We start from the raw sequence: 20,315 nt of genomic DNA on the forward strand, positions 1-20,315 counted from the left end.
TCTCTGTATCATAACGTTGTTAGCTCGATGTCCTAGTGCGCTCAACGATTCTAGACCCGCCATCTCTGTATCATAACGTTGTTAGCTCGATGTCCTAGTGCGCTCAACGATTCTAGACCCGCCATCTCTGTATCATAACGTTGATAGCTCGATGTCCTAGGGCGCTGAACGATTCTAGATTCTAGACCCGCCATCTCTGTATCATAACGTTGTTAGCTCGATGTCCTAGGGCGCTGAACGATTCTAGATTCTAGACCCGCCATCTCTGTATCATAACGTTGTTAGCTCAATGTCCTAGTGCGCTCAAAGATTCTAGACCCGCCATCTCTGTATCATAACGTTGTTAGCTCGATGTCCTAGTGCGCTCAACGATTCTAGACCCACCAGCATCTCTGTATCATAACGTTGTTAGCTCGATGTCCTAGTGCGCTCAAAGATTCTAGACCCGCCATCTCTGTATCATAACGTTGTTAGCTCGATGTCCTAGTGCGCTCAAAGATTCTAGACCCGCCATCTCTGTATCATAACGTTGTTAGCTCGATGTCCTAGTGCGCTCAAAGATTCTAGACCCGCCATCTCTGTATCATAACGTTGTTAGCTCGATGTCCTAGGGCGCTCAAAGATTCTAGACCCGCCATCTCTGTATCATAACGTTGTTAGCTCGATGTCCTAGGGTGGTCAACGATTCTAGACCCACCAGCATCTCTGAATCATAACGTCGATAACTCAATGTCCTAGGGTGGTCAAGTCTAGCTTGTCTAGTTCTCTCTTGTTAGAGGCGTCAGTTCTTTTAGATTCTACTAGTGTTTCTTCGGGGAGGCACTGTTCCCCTCCCCACCCCTGAAGCTAGTCTAACCCACCCCCATTTCTTCCAGTCAAAACAGAAAATATAATTTATATGGATAGTATAAACTTTAACGACTTTCAAATCTCTTTGAATTCGACACTTCAAACTCGAACTCATATATATTTGTTTTTTTTTAAACCACGTCCGTGTCATTCCAGTTGCTGATCTTCCTTTCAAAAGATTTCTCCTTGAGATTAGTTTACCTCTATATACGTTTTCACTGTAGGTTATATTTTATGACATTACTGGACTGAATAGTAAGCTTACTGACTCCTAATAACTAGCCACACATTATCTCTGACTCCAAAGTAACTAGCCTCACATTTTCTCTTACTTCAAACTAGTCTCACTTTTTCTCTGACTCCAAACTAGCCACACATTTTCTCTGACTCCAAACTAACTAGCCTCACATTTTCTCTGACTCCAAACTAACTAGCCACACATTTTCTCTGACTCCAAACTAGCCACTCATTTTCTCTGACTCCAAACTAACTAGCCACACATTTTCTCTGACTCCAAACTAACTAGCGACACATGTTCTCTGACTTCAAACTAACTAGCCTCACATTTTCTCTGACTCCAAACTAACTAGCCTCACATTTTCTCTGACTCCAAACTAACCTCACATTTTCTCTGACTCCAAACTAACTAGCCTCACATTTTCTCTGACTTCAAACTAACTAGCCTCACATTTTCTCTGACTCCAAACTAACTAGCCTCACATTTTCTCTGACTCCAAACTAACCTCACATTTTCTCTGACTCCAAACTAACTAGCCTCACATTTTCTCTGACTTCAAACTAACTAGCCTCACATTTTCTCTGACTCCAAACTAACTAGCCTCACATTTTCTCTGACTCCAAACTAACCTCACATTTTCTCTGACTCCAAACTAACTAGCCACACATTTTCTCTGACTTCAAACTAACTAGCATCACATTTTCTCTGACTCCAAACTAACTAGCCTCACATTTTCTCTGACTCCAAACTAACCTCACATTTTCTCTGACTCCAAACTAACCTCACATTTTCTCTGACTCCAAACTAACTAGCCTCACATTTTCTCTGACTTCAAACTAACTAGCCTCACATTTTCTCTGACTCCAAACTAACTAGCCTCACATTTTCTCTGACTTCAAACTAACTAGCCTCACATTTTCTCTGACTCCAAACTAACTAGCCACACATTTTTCTCTGACTCCAAACTCACTAGCCTCACATTTTCTCTGACTCCAAACTCACTAACCTCACATTTTCTCTGACTCCAAACTAACTAGCCTCACATTTTCTCTGACTCCAAACTCACTAGCCTCACATTTTCTCTGACTCCAAACTAACTAGCCACGCATTTTCTCTGACTCCAAACTAACTAGCCACACATTTTCTCTGACTCCAAACTAACTAGCCACACATTTTCTCCGACTCCAAACAAACTAGCCTCACATTTTCTCTGACTCCAAACTAGCAACACATTTTCTCTGACTCCAAACTAACTAGCCTCACATTTTCTCTAACTAAATCTTAATGACCACATATTTCTAAAGACTTACTCTTGATAAAACACCACAAAAATGTACGTTCCTCCAAGTTAAAAAAAAAAAAAAAAATTCTTATTGATCAGCCGTAAAAATACAACATAGGTTTCTCTCATTCTTTGGATGTAATTCAATGGTCACTTCACCGTGTATATCAAAAGTAGAGAAAAAAAAATATTTTTCTATTCTCGGTATTGATCTGGTAGCTATTTCTGATGTGTGTATGTTTTCTACCACCTGTTTCTGGCCCAGTTTAAAAAAAAAATTCCAGCCACTTTGATTAGTTTTTTCTTGGATATCTTTGATATTCTGGGTTGAAGGAAACGTGTTTTGGGGTTTAGATGAGGATGTGTCTGCTGTGTTTCCGGGGTGTGTTAGTGACGTCAGTGTTTGCTACAGCAAGTTTTACACACTAGCTAACGTAAGGCATGTGGGACGGCGTGGCCTAGCGGTGGAGCGCTAGACTATTAACCCGATAGTTTCGAGTTCGAATCCGGGTTCAGGTTAGTGGAACGTCCCTGAGTCCACCCAACTCTGATGGGTACCTGACTCACGTTAGGGAAAGTCAATGCGGCTTGGCATAGTGCTGACCACTTTATCCCTTTATATGCCGAAGTTAAGAAACTCTACTTCATCTGCGCTGGCCAATGGATCGTTAGAGCCTAATGAGGAATCTTTACTTTAACACAAGTCATATGCGTGATATGATATATAGAGCCATTAATCTGCGTATGACAGCAGACCGAGGGCTGATAACTAAGTGGAAAGGCCGTTTATCCTAACATTATGTTTCTAATTATAGTAACATATTGTATGACATTACCGACTTCCGGTGGAGAATTTTCGAGACCAATGGTTTGGGCTCTGTTTATTTTTTTTTCTACACGTTTTTTTTTTAATAAACTAATATTTGTATGTGTTCGTTGTAGAAACTAGTGGGATTGTAGTTTGTGTGTCGCCTGTTAACTATGCAATATTTTTGGGACGGTGTGGTCGGGTAGTAGAGCTTTGATGGGATCTGACTTACGTTATGGATATGAAAATAAAAGGCCGGGCATAGTTAAAATCCCATAATCCCTTTATATGTCGGGGCCAAGAAACAGATGAACTCTACTTTATCTGCCATATGGATCATCAGGTCCAAACGGGAAGCTTCCTTTTTATGCAATGATGTTAGTTCATTGGCCACAAAAACGGACGAACTCCATGCTTTACTTGCCCCATGAAAGGAGAATACAATGCCATTAGTCGTTGCCGTTACTATACAAATAGTTCTTCTCATTGCTATACACTTAGTACGTCATATTGCTATACACAGTAGTTCCCATTTCTATACACAATAGTTGCCATTGCAATATACAATAGTTCCCATTGGTATATTCAATCGTTACTATACAAATAGTTCTTCTCATTGCTATACACTTAGTACGTCATATTGCTATACACAGTAGTTCCCATTTCTATACACAATAGTTGCCATTGCAATATACAATAGTTCCCATTGGTATATTCAATAGTTCCCATTGCTATACATAATATTACCCATTGCTATATTCAATAGTTCCCATTGCTATATACACAATAGTTCCCATTGCTATACATATAGTTCCCATTGCTGTACATAATAGTTCCCATTGCTATATACACAATAGTTCCCATTATTATACATACTCAGTACTTCTCCATTCTCTCTAACTTCACCCACATTTAGTCACATACCTTTAAAGTAAAAAAAAAAATATCTTTCCCTTCCATCTGCATACCATAAAAGGCCAAAGTACACACGGCTAATCGAAAGACTATAAAATAAAAATCAACTGGCTTAAGATGTTAATGGTGGGGTGGGGCGAGGTTGTAGATAAGATGGTGGACCTGTGGGTCTCGTGACTAACATTCAGCCCCCCCCCCCCCCCCAATTTGTTTTTCACCATCTACATATTCAGTGATTCTTTTAGATAATTTTCTTTTGAGGGGGACGGGGTGGACTGGTTAGAGTATATATTTTCTATTTAAATTCTATTTCGCTCAGCCGAGGGAGGGGGGGGGGAGTGGTTAGACCTGCATCGCAGGGTGGACTCTATTTTTTTTTAAATTTCATCTGCTCTTTGAGACGCTAGTTGTAGAAAATATTTTACTTTCTCATCGAATTTGGCCTTATTTCATTCTCCCCGCTTCCCTGGAGTGATGCATGAAAGAAACTATATACATACTTTTCAAGTTTTTTTTTTAGCAGATAGGCCTACTCGGTGTTGGTTATATGGGTCTACACCAGTGGTTCTTAACCTTTTTGGGGGTATCGAACCCCACCAGTTTCAAATGCGCATTCGCCAAACCATTTCATAGTTTTTATGGTCCTTACTGACAAAATCCGATCGCGAATCATATGAGTTGGGTGTGTGTCTTGACCACCACTGACCACTAGTCAGCACTTTATATTATCAACAAAATGTATGGAGTCATACGTCGATATATTGTACATTTATGGGATCGGGGTCGGAGATCTGGGAAGGGGTCGTGGGTCTAATTTGGTTACATTATTTGGTTGGGATCCTTTTTTTTTTTTTAGGAGGGTTTTAGTCTTTAACGTTTAATAGCTGTATTTGGATATTTTGTCAGCTGTTTTATCGACCAGATTTTAGGGGGCGGAGTCATTAATCAGAGGGTTGGGACCGAAGTCTTGATATTCGATTTTGTTGTAGACTGGAGGGTGGGGGGTGGGTCTTGTTCTTAACATTTAATTGTAACTGGGGAAGTAGGCTGTTATGATGACCAGTAATTTTAGATCGTGGACGACGTGGCCTATCGATAGAGCGCTACACTGCTAACCCGAGAGTCTCGAGTTCGAATCTGGGTTACAACGTCCCTGATGGGCGCTTAATTCACGTTAGGGTAAAAAAGACGGCTGAGCATAGTGCTGACCACACTATCCCTTCATATGCCTATGTCATTTCAACAGATGAACTCTGCTTCATAACAGGTGTGGACAGCAATGGGGGCTATTGTGAATAACCACTCTATCGTCTTGTTCGCGTTCGATACAATTGCTTTCAAATTTTTGAAAACTATTTTTTTTGTATGCTATAAACAATAGCTTACAGTACCCACCCGTTTCAAGTTTTCTTAATATACAATGCACGGTTGTGCGGTTATACCTAAATTCATACACCCCCCCCCCCCCCTATTCAACATTTACTTTGTATTCTGCTGTTTGCTGGTTTAACCCCCCCCCCCCCCCTCCCCGTGACTTACATTCCCCTACTGTGATGGAATGCGCCCAAACAACTTAGATCCTGACACTGTTAGCTAGCACCTACATAACGCCCTTTTTTTTTCTTACCTCCCTTATTTTTATTTTGTTGCTGTAGTGATCTAATTGTGTTATTAAAATTATGATATTTGGATCACTGCTTCTTTCTGGACCGGGTATTCATATTTTATTTCTTTTCTCGCGATGCATATGTACACATTCTTTTTTGTTAGCACAGTTGAGGTCTAATTGTATATTAAAATGTTATATATTTAGATCATTTCACTTTAACCCGTCTTCATATTTTTTTCTTTCTCTGCTCTTGCGATGAGTATGCGCAGTTGTGATCTAATTGTGCATTAGATTGCGAGGATGTTTGGATCAGGTACCTGTTGAGTGTGACGCCTACTAAGGGCTAGATACGGCTGGGGTGTGGGACGCCGTCAAGGTTGGTTGGATGGGAACCGGGTGTATCCTCGCTGGCTCCGGGAATTTGATGCGCTACATGTGTGTGTGGGGGGGGGGGGGGGGGGGGGTGGGGGGGTAAACATAGGTAGGAGGTACGGTGATTTGCAGTGTCTGCATAATTTATTAGTGTCTACAATCATAGTTTTAATGAGACTTTTCATGGAAATTGGAAAGTAGTGAGGAGGAGTGCTTTTATTATATATATATATATATATATATATATATATATATATATATATATATATATATATATATATATATATATATATATATATATAACGTTTAATTTAATTTACCAACACGCCAATGGGGAACTCGTGCCTTTTAGCTGGACATCAGTAGCGTAGCGGGTGGGGGGGGACATATGTCCCCGGGCGCCGAGCTTAGGGGGCGCCAAAATGGGTTGGAAAATTAAATTGAAAGGTTGAGGGGGGTGGAAATTGAAAGTTTGAGGGGGAGGGGTGCAAATCAAAATCTCGAGCTGGGGTGCAAATCGAAAGTTTGAAGGGGGGGGGGGGTGCAAATCAAAATCTCGAGGGGGGGGGGGGTGCAAATCGAAAGTTTGAGGGGGGTGCAAATCGAAAAGTTTGTCCCCGGGCGCCGAGAAGGGTCGCTACGCCTCTGCTGGACATGCATTTTCTTGATAGCAAGAATCGCCGATGTCGATAGATTAGCCTCAATGGTTAGGGTTGTAGTATCTTAACTGACTTTGCGAATCAAGTGTTCGTATAATGATTCTGTTTGTTGATCATCATTAAATTGTCACGTTTGTGCCCAAGACACATGGGTCAGAAGTAAAGTTCATCTGTTTCAGATGACCTAGCCATATGAAGGGATAGCGTGGTCAGCTCTATGCCCAGCCGCCTTTGCTTTCCATAACGTGAGTTGGGTATCTATCGGTGCTGGGTGGACTCAGGGTCGTTTTACTGCAACCCGGAACCGAACTCTAGACTTTCGGGTTAGTAGTCCAGCTCTCTACCGAAAGGTCACGCTGTCCCTACTGTCTTAAGAGCATACACCACTGTGACCTATCCTTACAATCATTACAATTATCTAAATGTGGATCATACAACATTGTGACATATCATTACAACAGAGACGTAGCGACCCTTCCCGGCGCCCGGGGACAAACTTTCAATTTGGCGCCCCCCTCGGGAGCAAATTATCAATTTGCACCCCACCCCCCTCAATCTGTCGATTTGCACACCCCCCCCCCCCCCCAAAAAAAAACTATTTATAATGCGAAAGTGCAGCTAAAATGACATTTTAATTTGTTTTTACAACCCATTTTGGCGCTCCCTAAGGTCGGCGCCCGGGGACATATGTACCCCCCCCCCCCATCGCTACGCCTCTGCCTTACAATTATATCGTGTACCATTGTGACAGACATGTCCTCTCAATTATATCATTCAACGTTATGACTGAACATTACAATTATATCATGCAACATTACGACAGGACTTTACAACTCTCTGCCTAAAGCCCATACAAAGATGTGTGTGTAGCGTGGCCCAATCAGAATTATCGTCAGAAAATGTTATTAGCTATGAAAGTCACCAAGCCTCTACTGCTGTGATTAGTTTATTTATTATTCCATCTTTTCAACTGTTGCTTTGAGATTATTTCTGTTTCCATAAATAAACCTCATTTTCCCCGTTTCCGCGCGCGCGGATAACAACACTGCTCTCGTATGTTTCCTAACCCTCCCCGCCTCTCTCTCTCTCGTGTCGATTGCGTCACTTGAGCGATAGTGAGTGTCAGCGGAGAGGGGGTGGAGACAAAAATGTATGTCACTTTATTATTTCAAGTTGTGTTGACTTTGGACTTACTTTTTTTTTTTGCTAAGTGATATTCTAGCATAAATTAATTAAGATGTAAATTTAATAGTTTTTTTTTTTAAATGCGAAAGGTTGTGTGTCAGCCCGCAATGCAACACGTGGTCGAAAAGTGAGCCTCCGGTTGGTCGCGCGGTTGTACCGTGACGTCGACCTCCGCGCGACACGTCGGGGAAAGGGGAGCTAAACGTGTTGTAAATTGACTTTTTTTTTAATGCTCTCCCCTTTCATCCTTTCCCTCTCGCCGCTCTTCCCCACCCCCTACCCCGCCTGTTACAGCTAGCCTGGGCGTATCGATACAGCACAGATGTTATAAAATACGCCTAGGTATCGTGCGATAGTTGTTTTATTCTCGTGTGGATTCTAAGTGCTTAAGGTAATCATTTCAATATTAAGTACTTTTCTAGAACCGTTTTCCTCTAGCTATCGTAATAATTAGTTATTTCTATTCTCGCTAAACCTTCCAGAAATTGAAATTACCCAAGGCGGTGGATTTTTAAATAAAATATTAATCAATATTTAATCATTTCATTGCTTGAAACTGTTATATTATTATTTTACTCTTCGCGGTGTTAAAAAATGAAAGTTTTCCGGTAAAAGTAACCGATACTACAGTGAATATTTGCGTGCATTTTTTTCTCCCTGTGACAACAGCTGTGTGGATTTTTTTTTTTTCTCTCTGTCCTAAACTAAAAGTAGTGTGTCTCATCGTCTGTTGCGTTGCAACGTATTCGAGATGACTAAGTTTTCTGTGTTAAAATATAGACAGTCACCTGTGTCGTATGCATTCCATTCACGACATTCTACATTATAACTAGATCTAGCCTCGGTGTATGATTTTTTTTTTTAAAGTGTCGCGTTGACGAACGGCGTAGTCTTACATCTCTAGATAACCGTACTGTAAAACTGGTGTTGGTTGGTCGATGAAATGTGGAAGATGCATTCTTTTCACATTGCTACGTGGCAGTGTTGGTTACGTTTTTTTTTCCGTTAGTTTTTTAAACTCTACAGTAACTTTATTGTGTTGAAACTGTTTTAAGTTAAAGCTTTCTTTTCATATTAGTCATTTTAGGATCTTCACTGTGTATTATGACTGTGTATTATTTACGTGTGTTCTTAAATGATTTTATTTTTTAAACAACAAAATGTGTCGGTTTTTTTTTTTCGTTGTGGTGGGATGTAGATCTAAGTCACGTGATGAGAACCTGAATAACCCGTAGCTTTTCATCTGTAGGTTCACTGGTGACAGCACTAGGCGGGTCGTAGGTGGTGTGACGTCACAAGGGCGCCGTCACCACAACCCTGGGGTCCCCCATTCTGGCTTCATCCTTCAACCTGGTAAGGACACGACAATTTTTTTTTAATTTTCTTTTTCTGCTAAAAGTTTATTTGTTTAGTTTTAAGAATCACCGATACACGTATAGTGTGATACAATCACAATATGTGAATGTATATGGTGAGATGTGACATATTGTGGGTTAAATGTTTTTTTTTGTAAACATCTTAGTCTTTGTAGATGTGTAAGTATAGGAGATTATAGTACGCCAGTAGGCGGTCGTTTTGTCAGGATTATTAGCATACTTCACCAAGGCGTGGCAACACATTACTGTTTACGTGCATTATGTTGTTTCTGAATGATTTGTGTTTTTTGCTGACGTGTGCTTTATTCCGAATGTATGTGCTAATATAGGTATATATATAATTTTTATGTGTGTGTATATATATATGTATATATATATATATATATATATATATATATATATATATATATATATATATATATATAGAGAGAGAGAGAGAGAGAGAGAGAGAGAGAGAGATAGATAGATAGATAGATAGATAGATAGATAGATAGATAGATAGATAGATAGATAGATAGATAGATAGATAGATAGATAGATAGATAGATAGATAGATAGATAGATAGATAGATAGATAGATAGATAGATAGATAGATAGATAGATAGATAGATAGATAGATAGATAGATAGATAGATAGATAGATTGCTAGGAATATAGTTACGGTCAGGTGTTAGGTATTAGGTTCTAGACTTGGCCAAGGACTTATTCAAGGTTTCTTCCAGACAATTTTCCCCCTGGTATAGCTTAAAATTTCCTGGGGGTGGGGCGGACACTAGCTTTTAAAGTATGTTTTCTCAATATAAATTTTATATTTACTGCCCCCCCCCCCCCCACCACAAAGATTTCCGAAAGAAACACTTGTTCTGTTAAGTATTTTGACTTGCCACGTCATGCATGCAAGTTTGACTTATTAGTTTTTTAGTTTTGGTCTTGTGGTGCTTCATACAATTTCTATGGTTGCAGCCGATTAGATCACGCGTAAATTATATGTAGTATATACTATTTTAATCAGGCATTGTCTTCTTTTAAAATATTTTCTTTACTTAAATTGTGAAAACTTACTGCTTATTTTAATTAAGTTTAAGAAAAAGTCGGGATTATTTTATTTTAAATTTGGGATTTTAAAAAGCTTCCTAAATTGGAATTTATCCCAGCGGCAGTGAATAGATTCCATCTAAACAGGTGACGTTGTAAAAGAAAAGAACATTGGAAAATCCCGTGGAATTTTTTTTTTTCCTGTGCAGTCGATTCGTAATTGACACGTAGAGTAGGTCTAGGCTGATACCCCCCCCCCCCTCCAGCTCACCTTCCCCTCTCCAGGTCATGCACAATGGAAACAGCTGATTGCAATAATTAGAGAGGCAATTACAAAAAAAAAAAAAAAAAAAAAAAAAGGTCAAGGGTTATCTTGCATGCTCGAGTTTACTGAGCTGTAACGCTGAGGGCTAGCGGAGCGAGCGAGGGATGGAGGGGGGGGGGGGAGGAGTGAATGGATGGAGGCGTGACTAGAGCACAGCAAATGGCTGCCGTGTCTATACACTTGTCGCACTCACACGCTGACGCCTGACTCACCGCGTCCTGTTGTCTTGTCCATCTGGTCATCGACGCCGCGCCTGACTTTCGCACCATACCAGGGGTTGTTTTGTTTTCCTTCCGCGGTTGATTTTTGGAGTTTTAGTGACTTGTGACGCCCCCCCCCCCCTCCCTCAACTACGTAGCGGTCACCCTCCCACCCCCTCCATTATCCTTTCAAAGTATGCCCCCGATCACCGAGCTCTCCCCTCCCCTACATTGGTTTTCCCCTTCCTCCCTCCCCCCCCCCCTCAACTACACAATATAAAAAAAGATGGATACTGATGACACCACTAAAAACTGCCCCGCCCCCTCTCCAATTATAACATTATGCTTACAAACACTATACTGATTTCAACCGCCACTACCCCACCCTTAAAAACTGCACCCCCACCCACTTTTCAATCCCAAAACATTAAGTTTACAACCACGATACTGATTTCATTCCCCCCACCCCGACTTTTAAAACTGCCCCCCCCCCCCCCCACACACATTTCCAATCTTTAAATATTAAGACATTAAGTTTACAACCACGTAACTGATTTGCCCCCCCCCCCCCTTAAACTGCACACAGCCCCTCCTTTTACCACTGTGCTCGATTCTAAATAGTTGCTAGGCCACACTCAGTACGGCGTTAGGGTCGCTAGCGGCAACCTTTCCCGGCGACACACACACACAAGATCCTGTCACCAGAATTACATTTACCGTAGTCTTCCTAAAAAAAAACCACCCCTATCCTTCTTTTCTGCTGCCACTTTAAGTTAAGGTACACACTGTAATACCATCTGTAAAACACGGTAATCCCATCTGTAAAACATTGTAATCCCATCTGTAAAACACGTTAATCCCATCTGTAAAACACGGTAGTATACGTATTCGATTTGCACGTCTTATGTATTTATTTTTTTGTTATAAAAGTACAACACATTTTAGTGTTGTGCCCATGGAAGGGGGGTGTCAGCCCCGGGCGTCGCTTTTTTTTTTGTCTACATGCACTTATTTGAATATTAAAATGGCTCGATTATATTGTGTATGAAATATACTTTGATTGTGTTTTATTGTTGTTTTAACTATAAATAACTCTGGTCTATATGTGTATTGTCGCTTTTTTTTTGTCTACATTTAATTTGAATATTAACATCACTCGATTACTATTGTGTGTACGAAATATACTTTAATTATGTTTTACGCTTTTTAAATTACGAAATACAGTTTAACTGTGTTATATGGTTGTTAAATAACACTGGTCTATGCGTTGTCTAGCTCACATACTTATGTCAACGTCGCTTATTTGTCTAAATACACATGTTTACATATTAACATTGCATGATTAATATTGCGTACGAATTATACTTAAATTATATTTTCTGGTTGTTTCAACTAAAAATAACACTGGTCTATATGTGTATTATCCAGCTCAAATGCCAATGTTAATTGAGAACACATGTGTGTTAATCTACTTTTTTTTTAATGATGATGTGGTCCAGGGGGTATTGAGCCCTACTTTTCGAAAAATTGTCGAATACCATGACTCCTTTGTTGGAGGGGGGGGGGGGTAGGGTAAAAGCGGTTTTGGCATACAACTGACCACTTTATCCTCTCACGTGCCGAGATCACAGAAATTGGTGAACTCTGCTTCATCTGCTATTGCTCAACAGTTCCTAATGAGACACGTCCGGTTGCCTTAATTAAGTCGCCATTGAGATAGCTTGTGGCTTTGTCGTGTTGTATCAAAGGACAGTAGAGATAACGGGATTAAATAAAGACATGTTAACTTAAATAGACCACATACGCATAGGGCTAACTGGCGGACAAATCCAGTAGTCAAATGTCCGTGTATATCCGGTGTTTGGTACCGTGCGCTGTCGTTACCGCATGTCCATAGCTTCCCCTTGAAGCGTGTCATTATTGTTAAGTGTCATTGATTGAGTTGGTGGTAAGGGTTAGGCCAGTGGTTTGGGTCAATACGGAGGAGAGCTATAGACCGTCCGATACCCAATCAACAGGAAATTAACTTCATTAAAAAAATTTTAACTCGGGTAAAGACTTTCTGATTTATTTATTTTTTTTTTATAAATCTTGATTTAATACATTGCCAATGATTTTTTTAGAGTTAAAAATATGTTAGTAGCTCGCATTTTTTGCTCACACGTTTTAGGTAAGGCTTAGAAAAAAATTCATTATTAGATTTAATAACGTCAAATAATGTATCGTTGTCTTAATATAATTTAATTTATATAAGATCTACATCCATGTGTTAGTATAGTAAATACGGTAACCCCGATTTTTCATGCTTTAAAAAAAAAATTACAAATTTCAAATTAGAGTAGATCTTGAAGACAAGTTGTATAACCTCTATGGGACCAAGTAGGAGGATATGGTCTGCACACGGGAGGTCGGGGGGAGAGGGGGCGCTAGGTAACCTAGAAAACGAAGGGGAAAAAATGTCGACACAAATCGTAGCGTGTCAAGCCAAGGGGACGGTACTCTCCGTAACAAGGGCGACAGCTATGACCGCATTTGGGAATTCCTCGCGATGACAGTTTTAAGTTTGTTTCTTTACCAAGATTTAAAGTATGTTTACAAAATTAAAAAAAAAATTAAAATTGTGATAATTTATAGTCAATTTCTTTTTAAACACGTCCGTTTTTTGTTTTTTTAAGATAGCGGCGTCTTATCTTCTGAGAAGAGAGACGTGGGCTGACCGATTGAATGAAGTTATCAAAACTTTGTACAGCACTTGAGAGGAAGTAATGATTGATACTTTTCATTTCCGGTGTGCTGAACACGCTCTCAATCGAGATAATTGCCCCAGCAGTGGCCAAACACACACACGCGGTGGCCAGGTAGCACATCGTTGGCCCAGCGACACGTTTGGGCCGTATCGCTCCACACAGACGAACCATCCTTAGCAAACAAGAGGGGAGGGGGGTTTGAAGAAAAGGGGGCGGAGGCTTTGCTTGCACAAAACTATTTAGCATACCGGAGAGGTCTGTTTGGTGGGCTGCACTACACACTCGTTCATTGAGAATTTCTTTTTTGAAAAATAAAATTGAATAGAATGGTGTCGTGGTGGCTATGGACACCACAGGGTGTTTTGGGGGTTTTGGCTTATAATGTCTTTATTGTGTGCTGTAAGGTTATATCATATATGTATATGCTATTGTCGTCAGTGTTTCTTCCAGACTTTTTTCTCCGGGGGGGGGGGGGGGGGGGGGCACTTGAAATCTTCGGGGGGGGGGCGGTAAACTTTCTTCGGGGGGGGCGGACACTGTTAAAAGTATATATTTTCTATATAAATTATATAAATTTCATTTCGTTCGGGGGGGCGGTAAAAATTTTTCGGGGGGGGCTTAGCCCCCCCCCGAAGAGATGCCTGGAAGAAACTCTGATTGTCGTAGAGGATTAGGGTTTATATATAATATATAATCAACTATAGGCCTACTGCAGGATTTTAAGCTTCAGTTATAAAAGGCGTATAGTAGTGTTGTATCTGTTGTTAAACTATAGGCCTAGTGCCAATTAATCATGCAGAATTTTTCATTAGTGAATGTTAAATTATAAACAGAGTTGTGTATTTGCATCTTAGCATATCTAGCAAAGCTTGGTATGTATGAACTACATTTTGTTTTCTTACTTTCTATGTTGATGATTAAAAACAACAGATGTTACCTCATTTGTTAGAACTATAAACTATAGGCCTAGGCCTAATATATCTTTAATTTTTTTCCCAGGCTTAATAAAATATGTAATAGCCCTACATAATTTTATTTGAATTGAGTTATTTTCCCTAATTGGTTAGGCCTCCTGGGAAAATTTGTGTATATTTTTGCTAGGTTTTTAGAATATAGCCTAACGTGAGAGCTGGGTTGACTCAGCAACATACTGCAGCCACAAATCTGAACCTAGATCCGAACTTGAGACCTTCAGGCTATCAGTGAAATGCTCTGCCATTCAACCAAACACTATTCATATTTAATTTAGATTTAATTCTTATATAGGCGCACTTTTTTTTTTCTTCACAACTCCTGTTTTAAACATTTTTCTCTTCTTTAGGAATGTAATATAATAAATATAAATGTATCCCATAAAAATATTCCACTGCTTCAAACTTACCAGTTTTTAATTAAGCAATATTCTCTTCTCTACTTCTTTCTTCTCAATGGACACGAGCGAGAAAACTCTCAAAGGTATTTGAGAGGTGTATAAATTAGTTTAAAAATCAGGCATGGCGTAGTTACAATTAATATGGTTATAAAATCCTGTCTGTCTGGTTGGATGTATTTGATGTTTATAATATTTTCAGTAACTAAATAAAAATAATAAAAAAAGCAAAAACAATTTGGTTTTCACGTGTAATGGCGACATAAACAATGGCATCCTGCTATTGGATAGGCCGCCATTGATTTTATTGTACACATTGTAAGCTAAAAATAGAAAACTAGGTCATGGGGTTTTAAATTTGCATTATTATTTAAAAACTTGATCTGCAAAGTTTTGTAAACAAATAGTTATCGATCACTAAGTTACTGTACAGCCAATCAATATTTGTCTTACGAAAGTGAAACATCCGGTTATAACTTAGGCTTGATGAAAATAAATAGAAATGTAGCCTTAAACTCAACAAATTATTTTCAAGTTCTCTGGATTTGCAACTTTTATAGCATTTATTCTAAAAATATAAAATTTCTAAATTAATTTTAGGCTTAAGTTTTTATTTTTTATTTTTTTTTTATACGGTCTAAATCTAAAAAGCACGTTTTTATTCCATGTCAACAATATTATGGAAGGAATCTCGTCAACTCGCTCGCCTCCATTGTTAGATGTAAGGGGATCAAACAGACAATTCCAACATTGTTGAGATTTTCCACCAATACAAGGAAGTATTGTAGGATATTAAGGGCCATATGACTAGTTGACTCTGACTTCAGCCTGCTTTACTTTCTGGGAGGGCTTTCACAGTTGTTCACACAGGAACATCTGCAAGGGCTGTTTAGTGTAGGAGACTTCACTCCTAGATCCTCAACTGTGGGGGGGTGGAAGGATGGGGTCTGTGAACTAAACTTAGTGCTATTTGGGTTAGCAGTCAGTATCTCTGTTTGTTGAACCTGCTAACAGAAATCTCGGGCTCGTCTAATATAGTTCACAAGCCGGTCCGCGGCATAAAATACGCCGCTATTTAGTTGTTGTTTTTTCTACTTTTCAGTAATTCATAATTTGTGAATTCGACAGTACCAACGCTGACACTGAAAATATTTCTTTAAAACACTATAAGTAGCTCGTTAAGGACCATAACCCCCCCCCCCCCCTTCCTTCACACACACACACACACACCCCCCCCCCCCACCGTTTAAAATCGTTTCAAACTAAATTATCTGCCCCTAATAGCCATCACTAAACCCGACTCCACGAAGGTAAACATAGCATGAACCACAGCTCACTAAGACAATGTAGTGGTGGGGATGGTAGGGAGCGCGTTTACAGCTTGTTTTCTAGCGTCTCCCAGATGAGAATTATAATATAGATAGTTCTTTGTCCTAAATCAATTTTACTAGAAACTCTTGTTTTTAAAAGATCAAAAATAAAACATTGAGAAAAATATTTCTGACATTTTGCGTGATGGGGGGAGGGGGTGTTGAAGCAAAATGCAATAGCAATGTAAACAGAAAGTGATATTTCAACGCCAAGGGTAGACAAAGGTACAGAATATAGTCCAAGTAAAGACAGAACAGTCAGAACCCAGGCGGGATCCGAACCTACCATTCCACCCGGCACCTAATCGCCTCGCCTTCCATGCATCAAGTCAGACGTGTAACCGATTCTGCCAATCAGCTCTACAAAAATAAGCAAAATGCAATTGAAGAGTCCAGGATTACTGGCAGTTATAATGATTATAGTAGGCCTATATATTTTCTATTTAAATAAATTGTTTCTATTTTATAGGGGAATGGGTGGGGAGCAGGGAGGTAATTAAAAAACTGCATTATTTTTGTCAAGTTTTCAATCACTTCTACCCTCCCCTACTACCATAGTATTTTTCTCTTCCTCCAAAGGCCTCTGTGGAATGTTCTAAAAAGAAAAAAAAAACACACTATTGAACTAACATCCTGTTAAGTCAAAACAAATAGCTGAAAGGCTTGTTGCAAATAGTTCTCTTTCCTAAAGGTTAGTACTGGGTCTGCTATACACGTTACTCTTTCCCAGCCCTGGGTGTAGTTGTGGCTGCTTGACTTGGTATCTCATGGGCATGTTGCTTTTTTTATGTGGATAGGGAATTTCTAAAGATAACGGTAGGGTGTTGCAAATATATTTTTTTTTAGTAATAATAGTGAAAGAAAAATTATCCTTTAATAAACCTGGTTTTAATTGTGATTGATGATAGATGAAGTAGTGTTTATCTGTTTTTTTGTGGCCTAGGTATATTAAGGGATACTACAGTAGTCGGCACTATGCCTAGCCACCTGAGTCCAAGTACCCATAAGAGCTGGGTAGACTCAGGGACATCACAGTTATGTGAGCATGGGATTTTAACTAAGGTTAGACACCATCCCATTAAGTGAAAGTTTGCTTGTTTATCTATCTATCTATCTATCTATCTATCTATCTGTCTGTCTGTCTGTCTGTCTGTCTGTCTGTCTGTCTGTCTGTCTGTCTGTCTGTCCGTCCGTCCATCCATCCATCCATCCATCTATCTATCTATCTATCTATCTATCTATCTATCTATCTATCTATCTATCTATCTATCTATCTATCTATCTATCTATTTCTATGTCTGTCTCTCTCTCCCTCTGTATGTACACATAATGAAATCTATACAAATGATATTTAAATGTTACATATCCATTCCCCCCCCCCCCACCCCCCACCTACATCACCCCTTCCCTCCCACCAAACATAATGATCTTGTTAAAGTTCTAATTGCTTGCTGGTTCTGGCCACAAAGTACACCTCATGAAGTGATAACACTGAATTATAACAATTAAAACAATGCTATGGTTTGTTCTGCCTTATTGCTCTTAATCTCCCCATAGTGTGGTGTGTATAGTGTTGTCATTTGAATGACTTTGAGGGGTTCTTCACCCTCCCCCTGGTTCAATTATTCGTGGTCATGGTCCAATTATTCCTGGTTGTGGTTCAGCTAATTGTAGGGCATGTTGTCATTGAGATGTGAGAGTTTTTAATACAAAAAAAAAAAATTGCCCTTGGTTGTCTTTCTTGAGTTTTCATGGTTATGCCCCCCTTTCCACTAGCTTGCCTCCCTTCAGTACTAAATTTGGTATGCAGTGACCTAGACATGCCTCAGCAGTGAAGCTAGCTTGAAGCTGTTGACATTGGTCATCATTCAGTGAACATGTGTGTAGTCTCAGTGTCACCGAAGTTAAGGTGACTTCACATCTAACACAAAAAGTAGGACCTTGATGTGCTGGTGTGGTATGTGATTGATTGGCTTGTAAGTTGTGCATGAGAATGTGTTTAGCTTGAGGTAAAAATAAAATTAGAACACATGTAATACTTCACTATTTATATGAAGTATATACTGTGATTTACATTAACTGACTGGGAAAATAAATCAACAATTAAGAAAAGAAATTAAGAAACTATTGCGTGTTTAATTTTTTAATCCATTTTAAAATATGCATTTATGGCATAAGTTTGTAATACCTTATGTTAATTCTTATAAAATAAGTTTCTATTTTACAGTTTTAGCTTACTTACTTAATCTTTGAGATCTATTAGATTATCTACAATAAATATGATTATAAGATTATTAGAGTTTTGTAAAATTAGATGTTAAAATGTTTATGAAATAATTAATACACTAAAAATTTTGTTTATTACTCTTAATGCTTGATAAAGAGTCATTATATCATTTTTAATATAAAATAACTGTAGGCTTTTTTAAGTTATATATAGTTTTTATAAAAATCAAATTTTTATTATGGTTAGAGGTACTGTGTTGCTAAGTCTAATTTTGTTCTACGCCATTTGTAGTTCCTAACCCTGGATTAGTCGGGCGATGTTGTATCTATATCTCCCACAGTAGTGGTGGTAGTAAAGTACCCTTTTAAACCTGATTGTCCACGTGGCAGGTGAAGTAGAGTTCACCTGTTTCAGTGATTTTTAGCGTATGAAAGGAAGTATGGTCAACACTGTGTCTAGCTGCCTTTACTTTCACTAATGTGAATCAGATACCTGTCAAGACTGGGTGGACTCAAGATTGCTCTATTAACACAACCCAGCATTCACACTAAGACTTTTGAGTTAGCAGATGTATGCTCTACCATCTGACCACACCATCCCACATATCAGCTACTATGCAAAGATTTGAATCTGTGTTAACAGCTTTCAAAAATTAATAATCTGTTTAGGCTGATGTAGCTGTTCCACATTCTTGAAATAGTTTGAAAAGACTGGTTTCTATTTATAGACATGCCCTTGGATGTCTGACTAAATATACATGAAAGTCAGCTACAGCTATAGTTGACTAGTAAAAGTTAAAAGGGTATAATCTGAATATACTTGACAGTCAACTACAGCTTTAGTTGATTAGTAAAAGTTAAAAGGGTATAATCTGAATATACTTGACAACTACAGCTATAGTTGACTAGTAGTAGTAAAAAGGGGGGATAATCTTAACTTGCTTTAGGATTAATGAATGACAGCTGCAATGTTTATGGAGCATGGGCAGTGGGTTTAGATTTTAGTAGTTGTTTGGATGTAGGCATACATAGATGTTAGCTACAACTTTAGTTAAGTACTTGAAACTAACTGAGAGTTTAGTAGTTGTCTGAGTATAGGTACATGCATGTTCACAACTTAAGTTGAGTACTTGAAGTTAAGCAATTTTTAGTTGTGTGTGTGCGTGTATATATATATATATATATATATATATATATATATATATATATATATATATATATATATATATATATATATATATATATATATATATATATATATATATATGAGATAATGATAGACATTGAGCAGAAGTGTTCTCTATCCATTATGTAATTGATCTGAGCACTTGAATGAAACATCAAATCTTTCTTTAACTGACAGTGAATTTTACTTGTGAGAGTCTTGTCTTCTTTAAACCATGATAAACTTAAATTGATTAAATGGATTAGACATGTCTTTGAGGGTGGGTAATAACGATGTTTTTTTTTAATCATATCTCATTGTGGGGAGATCTAATAAACAATGACAGCTTTAAAGGAAAAAATTCAATTATTTAAATCTCTACTGTAAGTGTGCGAGCATATACAATTATTTCTATATGTACATATATTGGTACACATTTTTTTTAAAAATCCTCACATACACATTTATGTTTATCTGTGAATTTGTAAGCACACATATATGAACTCAAAAACATCATTTTGTATCTGTGCTGTATGTGTATGTACACACAAACATACCTAATTACGGTTATTATTGGTTATCAA

The 20,315-nt window shown here is 38.6% G+C and overlaps 1 long non-coding RNA gene across 1 annotated transcript in view; it reads left to right on the forward strand.

Moving 5' to 3' along the window:
• The window catches only part of LOC131932990 (uncharacterized), a 53,646-nt gene that overhangs the window by 30,400 nt on the left and 2,931 nt on the right, over positions 1 to 20,315 (forward strand). The window contains exon 4 of the long non-coding RNA XR_009384786.1: positions 9,167 to 9,270. This is a non-coding gene — a long non-coding RNA (uncharacterized LOC131932990). The remainder of the gene's footprint in view (positions 1 to 9,166; positions 9,271 to 20,315) is intronic.

The sequence above is a fragment of the Physella acuta genome, unplaced genomic scaffold, assembly GCF_028476545.2.
Source record: "Physella acuta isolate Inbredline_101_S28 unplaced genomic scaffold, ASM2847654v3 ptg002339l, whole genome shotgun sequence".
NCBI classification, from domain to species: domain Eukaryota; kingdom Metazoa; phylum Mollusca; class Gastropoda; family Physidae; genus Physella; species Physella acuta.